We start from the raw sequence: 11,768 nt of genomic DNA, 5'->3' as shown, positions 1-11,768 counted from the left end.
TTATTTTCAGTCAAGGTGATTTACAGTGAGATTGTATTATTCATTGTATTATTGTATTATTCAAATACAATTGCATAAAAATGAAAAATATTGGCAAACCATGGCTTAAGCCTTCCTTGCTAGGTCAATTAAGACATTAATTATTTTTTGTACTTGAAGATCACAGCATGACATTAAATGAGATCATTTTTAAAGGATTATTTCATATGCAGGTTAGGTGAAAATGAGTTCTGTAAAATACTAAACATAATTCCAAACGAATATTCAAATGTTTTAATAAAAGCAAACATTTAAGAAAGTAAAAGCCATAGCTAAAGAAATAGGTCACAGTGAGTATTGCAGTACCAGACCACAGTCAGTAAAGCCACTACCCTGTGTATCCAGACTTCTTTGTGTGTCCATGCTTTAGTTCTTGATCTATTATCACCCCTCTTTGGTGATAAAAGAGGGGTTCAAGATGTCCACTACCATACCCCAAACAGTCAACAAGATAGAACATGTGTCAACTCCAACACTTAAAATCCACCAGGATTTGGATCAGCTATCCCAGGCTATGCATCCACTACACATCCATTAAGGGCTCTCAACCTTAATCCCTGTATAAATTGCAAGAACAATTTTGCAAGAATGAAAACCACAAGTGGTATACAATGTACTGACCTGTCACAGACCAACTAAATTATGGCCATAAAGTAGGTGTCTTGATGATAATTTCAGTCAGAGATCTCCGGTTGATTACCACCTGGCCTCATCTCCGTTGAGGATGTGGTCTTCGTGGTCACACAGGAAGAGATTTTTGCCATTTGACAATGTACTGTGACCTAAAATGAGCTGCCCTCAAAGTCTTTTCACTGTGGCATATGCATTTATCTATGGCTAATATATTGAGTGGTTCTTCAGACTAGGGAAATTGGATGTAGGTGAGGAATGGGTTATACAAAATCTTTGGTCTTAAAATAGAAATAATCAGCCAATAATATGTTGTTATATAAAGCAGCCTTTTTTTTATTATTAAACACTAAAAGTGTCACATTTCCTTCATAGCTCATGACCATACTGTTATAAGGATCTGCCATTCTTTCTTGATCCAGATCCAATTTTATAATACTAAGACCATGAGTTAGAGAGAGAAAGTCTCTATAAAACATTTCATTTCAACTTGGCCATATTATTTCAGACTCTTGGTTTTTCACTAGACCACCAGACACAAGGTCTCCAGACAAAAAGTCCATTCAAAAACCTTAACAGGCTTCCAGGGCATCAACAAAAACCCTTAATCATGTCATACTCCAAATAAGTATTTAGAGTTGCTTGTACAGCAGAGACAGTGGCTTAATACAGACACAATGAACACTGCAAAAATTACTATTGTGTCTTCTAGTCAGGATTAAAAACAGGATTAGAGAAGATATAAAAATAAAATATTAAAGGGAACACTGACAAAAAAAAGTCTAAGTGTTCAGACTACTAATTTAGAGCTAATCCTAAAATGTTTGTTTGTGTTGTGAGATCTAAGAATCAAAGGATATAGATCCTATTATTGATCTCTTTTGAAATGAAAATGCTAGCTCCAATGTCTAGCTATCTTCTGATGTGAGAACAGCAATATAGTAGATCGATATAACACAGATAATATAACAGATAATAAAGAGTATATTGATAGCATAATTATTTAATTGATTCTCCCAATTTGACTGCACAGCTGATATGTAAAGTGGGATGCTTTTGTGAAATAGTGCGTTAATTATGTTAAAGCCATATACAGTAAAGTTAGTAGTTCTGGTGATAGCTCCAACGTATTTAGATGAGAAAGGTGCAATGATCATCTAAACATCTGGGTTATTAGCTAGATCACCATTCTGTGATGAGGCATCTCTTTCATTTTTTCCAAACATAATAAAGAATAAAAATATTCTGCCATGAGGTCCCGGTAACAAACTGTATATGCACTGTGGTAGACCTCACCTTTGCATTACTCAGAGTTGTTTCACCACTAAGGAAATTTCTATTGCTTGTCACCTACACTGTATACTTATATGTCACTTTGGAGAGAGGGAGGTTCTGCAAGCACAGGCACATTTTCAGCCAAAAGAACTGTGCAGGTGTTGAAGAAGCCTGGCATGTTCCACTGTGGCTTCACCAATTAGCCATGCTTCAGTACCATCTTGGTCAAAGGCCACTGAGGCTGTTTTAGTCACCCTCTATTATCCTATTTCAGGGTGTAATAAAGGAGGTCATTCAGTTGCCAAGACATTAATCTGCCTCCTAATAAATATGTCATGCTCCTATTATTCCTCACATAAGGAACTGGTTACAATACCACATCATAGGGGATGTGTAAGAACAGAGAACTTAGCCTGTGCTGCTCGGAAAATAAACTCTATTTGAAGTCAGCATGTTGAACCATGGGGCCGTCAATGGAGACAGCAGCTACCATTTGTAAACAAGCTGGAGATTAGTGGAACTCATCAGACTTGGGATTCAAAGCTGGAGTCAAAGAGCAAAGTCCATGAAAGAGGGATGAAAGAAGTGCTGGATGCCACTGAAAAGAAGTATAATCACCTGCCTCTAAGCTAACCTGCTGTTAAATGAGGGCCATGCGGGCTAATTTGTGTCCTCCTGCATCCACTGAGTCAGTCCCACATTATCACACCTGAGCATGTCAGCATCCCGAAAGTAGGGAAGGTACAGGTGGGACATTATGGTCAGGAGTGTGAATTTGAGGTGAGTTTCCTGCTTGGCTTTCAGAAAACAGCTTTGCAGTTTTTACATTTTTAAATTTCTTCCTTGTCAGGGTATGATTAACAGGAAACACAATCTAGATATGACATGAGAAAAATATTTTGAACACAAAAACAAGCTCAAGCAACACTGCCTCTCTTCAGTCAAGAAGGATTAACCAAAGTTAATTCATCATGTATAATAATAATAATAATAATAATAATAATAAAAATAATAATAATAATAATAATAATAATAATAATAATAATAATAATAATAATAAAAATCCTCATGGAGGCATTATAGAGCACAGGATACTAAGCTTGATAGCATTAAAGAAATTGTTTCCCGGTTGACTTGTCATGAAAGACTGGAACGTTCTATGGCTTAGATGTCACAGATCTGCCCCAGGCTGCACGCCCGCAACGCTTCGTCTCCACTGAGTACTAAACACCTGGTGCTTGTTAACCACGGACAATTTAAACACGCCTCAAACTCACCTCAGTGCAAAGCCTTGCTTCTTCTATAAGCTTTACCACTCTGTTGCTTTGCATGGTCACTTTTGCTGTATCATTAATCTTTGCTCCTTTCTAATCTGTTTTATGTTTACATAACATTAAACAATCTTGCATTAGTGTCTATCAGTGTGCCTTGCATTTCCTCAGGGAAGTGTTTTGAAGTAGTTCCTTGTACTGAAAGGCTCTTTTAGGTCAGTCTCCCTTAAATATTCTCATCTCTCATGTAGGTGAAGAAAACCTAAGCAAACACAACTGCTGTGTTTGAGTAACGACCCTTTTATTGGCATGCTTCCTCGCATGTGGTTTGGTTGTTATATTACATGTGGTTAACCAAAATGGATCTTAGATACAGCAGACTGTGCTTCTGCTGTAACCTTATTTGTTCCAAGTGGAATTTTTCCAGTTATAAAATTACAATTACAAAACAATGTAGACAACTTCATGGCTGTAAGATTTGTGTTTACTTTGAACATTTCATAACGTTGTCTATTAAATGCAACTTTTTTTTTTTTTTTTTAAATCTGTTGTTTACTATACAGGTAAATATACAGGTCACATTACAAAGCCTACATATGGACCTTTAGAAATGACTTTTGTACACAATCATAATTAAAACAGGTATATTTTTGTAATATTGAGGCTTCAGCATATACAAATTCTTAGAAAGCTATAAATTGTATTGTCAGATGTGGTATGTGTAAAGAGATCCCATTGTTACAGCTCGGAGCTAATCTTCTGAATGTCACCTTATGAAGAAGGGAAATTCAGGACAGTGCAATCAAAGCCTCCCTGTTTATTTACAGGGATATTGTTCATTCACAGCTCAACAAAGAACTACTTGTCAGTCTCTAAACACATGTCACATAATAAGTATGTCAGTAACTCTCTGAGCTAACACTGATAACACACGCCAGTTCGTGTTCCCCAGTGCAAACTCATTCACTTGCTGAGTGTTTTTCATTGACCCGTGCTGATGTGAGTGTGTCCAGGGAACAGACCTCTGGAGCCTGTGCGTGGTCAAGGCTGTGTCAGAGAGCACTTTGCTCACACCCAACTGGAGGGAAAATGCATTGGTGCTGACATGGCTTTGACAGATGAGTTTCCTCCAGCCATAAAGCCAACTGCCTTTAACCATGAGCCTGCACTATGAGGTGATCAATTAAAGCGAGTGTTTCATGCTGCTCACTGTGGCTTCCTGCTGTTGCTTTGCCATTAAGTCAAATGAAGCACAGTAGCATGAAATTGCCCCATAAAGCATGTTGGCTTAGAGACTTGGAAAGTGACAACATTGTGTCATCAGCATGGTGACAGCTGATTATTATGTGTTCTGTCATCCCACCAAAGAACTTACATTTACTTTACAGTTAACAGTGTAGAGGTTATGGGTTTTTAAAGAGATCAAAAAATGTGATTTATGATGTATCCATTCTTATTGCTAAGGAAACAATAAGATTTTTTTGCAAATCAATTATAGTAATTAAGACCAAGCCTTGGCAAAAAAACAAAAGTAAATGGTGGACTCAAGTACCCCTTGGTCAAAGCATTTGCTGTTGGCAAAATTAAAGTTGCGTCTAGGCCTTTAAGGTATGTTTTTTAAACAGAAAGGTGACAGAGCAGCATCTTGGAAAACAACTCCTGAACTGTTTAATAAGTGTAGACCAAGGGTCATCAATTAGATTTGAACCCAACCCAACCCCACACCCGCCTAACCTAAACAGATTAACACACTCACACTGCCCCATTCAAACTCCTCACTCCATGGCTATACTTTTCCAAGACTACTTATCACCCACTGCATTACATTAAATCACACACACATAATGATGTTATTGGTTGAAAATATCTCTCATGTAGGTGATGAAAACCTAAGCAAATGTAACTGCAGTGTTTGAGTAACAACCTTTTTACTGGCATGCTTCCCTTCCATGTGGTTTGGTTGTTATATTTCATGTGGTTAACCAAAATGGATCTTAGATATGGCTATGGCTTCTGTTGTAACCTTATTTGTTCCAAGTGTAATTATCCAAGACTACTTATCACCCACTGCATTACATCACACACACATAACAATGTTATTGGATGTAAAAAAAAAAGTATATATTTTTTTAATAATAAATGATCATATAGTGCATAATAGAGAAAAGATTATTACATGTTTCATGAATTATATTACAGCTATAATTGTAATGTGTTTTATATATTCAGACATTCAACTTCAGTAAAACTGTAACAAATGTAAGATTGTAACTGTGTATATTTGTCTTTGCATAAGAGTAATCCATAATATGTTTTTTTTTTTTTTAAAGCCAGTGTTTTATATTTGCTTCAAATATGTCAAACAGTAGACTTTCAGTGCCATCACGGTTGAAGCACTAATATTTTTAAGCCTAGTAGCCCAGCGTAGCCCATCCAGTGTATTTGGATGTTCACGTTTATCTGCTTCCACGTACAATATATGGACAAAAGTATGTAGACATCACACCTATATATGGGCATTTACCAAACAATTGCCACAAAAAGTTGTAAGCACACAGTTGTCTTACAGTGTCTTTGTATTCTGTTAAGATTTCCCTTTACTGGACATAAGAGGCTCAAACCTGTTCCAGCATGACTATGCACAAATTAGGGTTAATAAAACATGACTTGCTAAGGTTGGTATGTAGTAATTTAAGTGGCCTGCACAGAGCCCTGACCTCAACCCCACAGAACACCTTTGGGATGTACTACAATGCCAACAGTGCACTAGGCCTCGTCATCTGACGTCAATGTGTTATCCCTGCTTTTCTGTCTGAATGGACAAATCCCTACAGTCATGCTCCAAAATATGTTGGAGGCCTTGACAGAAGAGTGAAGGTTATTATAACAGCAAAGGAGGCACTAAATCTATGAAGGGCTTTTCTACAAGCACATATGGGTGTGATTGGTCAGGCGTCCACATACTTTTGTCAGTATATTGAATGATTTTCTCTGAAACAAATGGATTTTCTCACCCTAACCCTAGTCCTTACCTATAAAAAAGGAATGTCTTCATTGGCTGGTCTTAAGTATGGAAAAGTCTTCTGAGAAAATGTCTTCTGTGAACCACTGTGGAACGTAATATAGTTACAAACTCGGTAGTAATGCTTTACACATAAAGAACATGCTGGAGGAATAATACATCCTGCCTTAGCTTTGGGGGGCAGAGTTATATTTATTTATAGGCTTGTTGTATTATCGAGATCATGTTAAAAATAATCAGGCATGTTATATTAAATGCTACTTTACATGTCAACTAATGTGGCTGGAAACCAAATTACTTAACTGAGAAACTGGCAATTAACATGATCATCAGATCTAGGATCCTTTCTGTGGTCTGTTCTAGATAATCAGTCTTAATACATTTACATTTGCAGCATTTGACGAATGCCTTTATCCAGAGAGAGAAACTGCCAGTTTAATACTACAGGATTAATATATGTAGAAATAGCTATTTACTGTTTACTAATTACTATCAGATGTTTATTTGAATATTTGGTTCCTATTTAATCTTTAATCTTTTATCATATTAGTCTATTTTGTATAATGTAACTTATGGTATGCAAAACAAGAAATATGTGTGAGTGATATATATATATATATATGGTGACATCTTAATGACACATCCTTGTGCAGTTTCAAAATCAAAAACATTTTTTTATTTCACATAATACTGTATATATATAAATTGTAATATAATAATAATAATAATAATAATAATAATAATAATAATAATAATAATAATAATAATAATAATATGTAATTTACTGTACCTGTAACATTAAAAGTCACTAACTCCCCAGTGGAATACATCCTCAGTGTTGGCGGGCTCTATGTTCTTCTTCTCCAGCATGGACTCCTCTGAAAGCCTAGCTGGGCTGACCCTGGACCCTGGGCATTGTTCACACAGCTTGGTATTCCCTTCGCAGCATGCTCTAGCCACTGAAGGATGGGCTTTTAGGACTGTGTCCCACTGCTTGTCTGATTCAGGTCCTGCTATTTCTCTGCTCTCCACTTCATTCAACCCTATCCTAGTTTTAACCTTTAGACAAGAGCAATAATTCTTAAAATAACGGTCTTTCCTAGCCTAAAGCTCTTGTACTTTTGTACTCTAACTGCTCTCTCTCCTCTTAACTTGCCTGCACCTTTTGCTCTCATTAGCTGAAATAAGCACCATGCATGTCAAGTATCATCATTTAAGAAAGGCGGTTTAAATGGGAGGTCCTCTCTGGGCTACAATGTCCCCTCTTTATTTCAGGAAAACAGTCAGAAGCTGTCAATCAAAGTGAAGTCTAATTCTGGTGGAGAGCATGGAGAGTCTGTTTTCATACTGGTAGGGATGTTAGAGTAATCAGCAAGCAGCACATAGTGGCACATGTTGTTGTGTGTACTGTTTTCCACATTCTGTTGATTTAAATGTCATATTTGCTGCTGTAGAGATTATAATTTTTACATGCCTATTTAGACAGTGTCAGTTTTTTGTACTCACTTACCCCTTCCACTGTTATTGAGACAGGTATGTGCTTTGTCAGTGTTAGGCCAAATTCCAAACTGTTTTACTGACAGCACTTCAGGCTATGAAAAACTTTATTTTCCTAATACAGCCTTCAACACCGTAATAGAAAGTAGCAATTTTTCTTTTTACCCTGGAACACCAAACATGGGACAATGATATTAAATCAAACAAACTGTTGACTTATCCAATCTGGCTTATATTACATGTATTTCCATGAACTTGTGTATTACTGTAGTTTGTAGAATAGCGCTAACCAAAATTCCCTTTATGACTTTTTGCCTCCTTTATATATCTTTATCTTTATCTTTATTTACCTTTATAATATCAGTATTGTAATGTTATCGTCAGATAAATCAGATAACATTTGTTCTCTGCAAAGACATAAATATATGTCTGATGCCAATCCTCCAAGACACACACACACACACACACAAACAAACACACGCAGACAAACGCACGCATGCATGTATGCGCGTACACACACACCCACACATCAGACTTCACTCTCACAAACGCACACACACACAATTTGATCATATTTTCTTTCGTACATTTTTTGAGCTTAGTGGGTTCCAAGTGACGCGATGCATGTATTCACAGGCAATGAACCCTTGGATACGGCAAAGCTCGCTTATAATGTTCATGGCCAGGCCTCTGCTATGGAATGTATGTGTACACAGTTTTCCTAGCTGTGCGTGTTGTTAAAGCATGTACGCCGACCTTTGGATCTTATCAGAAATCCCACCTACATAGTTTTGTCAGATTCTCAAATTCTCAGATCTTATTTATTTGCAGCACACTTTTTCAGTAAAGCAGTATTTCACTAGGAAAGAACTAAATGTAATGAGTTCAATATTGCAAGACAGAACAAATGTAACTGTAAAAGTTTCATACATGATGTAGTAATACTGCATGGCTACTGTATAGTCAAATGCACATATTAGTCATATATATATTTTATTTGTTTTTAATAATGAAAAGTTTGTTTTTATTACATAAAATAAATATGGAAAATTAAGATAGGGTTTGAGTGTAAGGTTTATTTTTAGTCTCTGAAGTAACTGGCTGGGAGAAGCACATAGTGCTGTGCATGCAGAGAGTCACAAGCACAAAGGAAGTCCTCTGTCCACCATCAACTGTGCAGGGCCTCGCCAATGTTTGTTGATTTGACTCTCTGAGATCTGGGCCCTCGCCTGGTTTGTGTCAACACAAGCTGCTGCTGCTGCTATTGATTCAAGTCTTGAATGGAGACAGATACAAATAGATACCTGTCACAATGGCTTTAGTGTTATCTCTGCAAAGTATTTTTGCATTGTGAGTGACTGCAAATAAAGAAAGTAAGACTTTTATTTATCATTTATCATGAATTACTGAATTTGACTGAAAAGTCAAAGTTTCTTTTCAAAACAAAAGCATTCATGAGTGTTTAAAAATATTGCACTTTACAGTGATGCAACATACCTCATTGTTGTAACTGGAGCACAAGTACACTACACCCAGACAAAATATTCAGTATCGGAAACAAACAGCTATGTGGAAACCCTGACAAATTGTTCCCTCTTCACCTTTAATTTATGTACTTAGCAGAGAGTTTCAGCTAATTTTTTGTGACCTTATTCATTCTACAGCCCACTGTCCCTGACAAGGAAGAAGCATGAAGGCCTCTCATCATCTCCATGTCTGAACAAGCCTTGAAGCGATAACATCTTTTTGTTCACCTAAAGGCATTATAATAAAAGATATAAAGCAAGGATCACAAACCGAGGCTGAATTTTCCAAAATAGTAAATAAAATAACATAGTCATGCTTTCCAAAGACGATCTCTAGTCCTAACACCCCTACTGTGCCCTAAATACATAATTTCATCATGTACCCATCACATCTGGATTTCACATGCTAGTACACCACATTACATTACAGTGATCCCTCCTCCATCTATGAATCATGAATGATTATCCTAAGAGCACCAGCCGCTCCCAAGGCCTAAACATTGACACACCCAGAGGAAAAGGGCTGTCTGTCTCTCTTCATAGCCCTCAGTATGCTTGCATTTCCCTCCACTCACAAATCTAATCTCCCCTCTGGCATGGTACTCAGCAGCATGAGCAAATAATACCTCAAATAATACAGATGTGGTCAACATCATAAAGTAGCTGATATAACTGAGGCATTATTTCCCCACCATGGAACATTAGGTAAGTGAAATGGAATCCACTGCTGTTACCTCAGCCATACTCAGCTTAGCAACTCACACCCAACAGGTACCTTATTTGGTCAACTGGGTATGTCATAAATGACTATTGAAATATATAGCATTGAACTTTGACATGTGGTTTGCAATTCCCAAGTTGGAGTGAGGCTTTGGCAGTGGTTTAGAGCTTTGGTTATAATAGAGTGAATGATAAACATGTTGGTTCACAGGAATGCTACCTCCTCTTTAATGAATGAAGCAGGCCAGGGATTCTTCCCCGGATAACTAGCTCATGTAAAGCTTCTGAATTTCTGGAGAAATCCAGAAATTTTTGGGAGATGTTTATTTAAAAATAAGATGTTTATTTAAAAACCAGAAGAATGCTCCAGGTAAACACAGACATGGCTTTGATTTTGCAGTTTCAAGCAAACCTCCAGCAGACAACTGAGCCCTTATACTTAGCATCTGAATAACTTTGTGTTTCTTTTTGCTGTGCTCCATTGCTAATCCCCAAGGTATTCCTGCATCAAGTCACTCCTCTTAAATTATCCTGTATGCTGTGATACCTGGCCCAGCCCTCAGGAATGTTCAGTATGTACCTGAAAATGTCAACAATCAAAGTATTTATAGGAGTTTAAATCACACACACACACACACACACACACACATGCACACACACACACACACACACAATGAACTCTCTGATATAACAGTCTTTTGTTGTCTGCCCTCAGTCAGCGGTAGATCATTTCCAGTTCTTTGTACTACTGTATGAAACCTGCCTTTGACTATGGAAAAACTTAAGATGCTATCACAGCCAGGGCATCATCATCAGTCATCAGAGAATCACATAAACTATGCGCTTCTAGTCCTCTACTTGACGCTCTGCCCTGTAAAACTCATTTGAACGAAGTGATAACCGCAGACTTTGACTCATGTTTAACCCTCTGGCTGTAGGGTTAGATGAGGGGAAAGCCTGATGTCTGACAATTGCCCTATTCTTTAACTCTCCAGGATTGGGGTTGGTATTAACTAATAAAACATTTGCATGTCCTGTATGTGTGGTCTATCATCTATTAGAACACCACTATATACTGGCTATATATTATCTACCTATTTCCCTAAACCTTTTGATTTTTTGCTAGCTCATACGAGTTCTTTCAGAGGCTTGTCAATTTTATCTGAAACCTTTTGGATTTCTCAAATTTTATTCCACAGTCACAATAAAGACTGAGTTTCCTCACTTTAAAATTTCTGTAGTTTTATAGAGGTTACATGGCTGTTCCATTAAAAGTGTAAGGTATTGCTAAAGCATCTCTAGGATTTCAAAGGTACGGCCATCATTTTTTTGTATGTTGGATCAGATTTGTGATTGTGACAGGCAGATTAAACTAATGCTCTAAAAACACTCCGGCAAGAGGACATAAAATCCTTCTTTAAGTATATTTTATTTGCAGGCGGTATAAAAGAATGTAAGGGTACATATTTGGAAACACAAGGGCTGGTATTATAGAAGTAGAAGCTACACTGCATTAACTTTCCTAAAAAAAGATACACACATATTAAAATTTATAATTTAGGACTTTATAAAATAGGGACATGACATCCAGTGTACTATAAGCTGACTTTATCCGGAGACCTGTTTCAAAGTAAATTTAGTACATTTCGATAATTCACATAAACTCTCTCTCTCTCTCTCTCTCTCTCTCTCTCTCTCTCTCTCTCGCTCTCTCTCTCTCTCTCTCTCTTTCTCTACAAGCCTACATATTTGGATGTCTTCCACCTGACAGATGCAGCCATTCTCTGA

This window comes from Hemibagrus wyckioides, linkage group LG06 (assembly GCF_019097595.1).
Source record: "Hemibagrus wyckioides isolate EC202008001 linkage group LG06, SWU_Hwy_1.0, whole genome shotgun sequence".
Taxonomy (NCBI): domain Eukaryota; kingdom Metazoa; phylum Chordata; class Actinopteri; order Siluriformes; family Bagridae; genus Hemibagrus; species Hemibagrus wyckioides.
The sequence above is the reverse complement of the archived record's forward strand: the minus strand, read 5'-3'. Positions refer to the sequence as shown.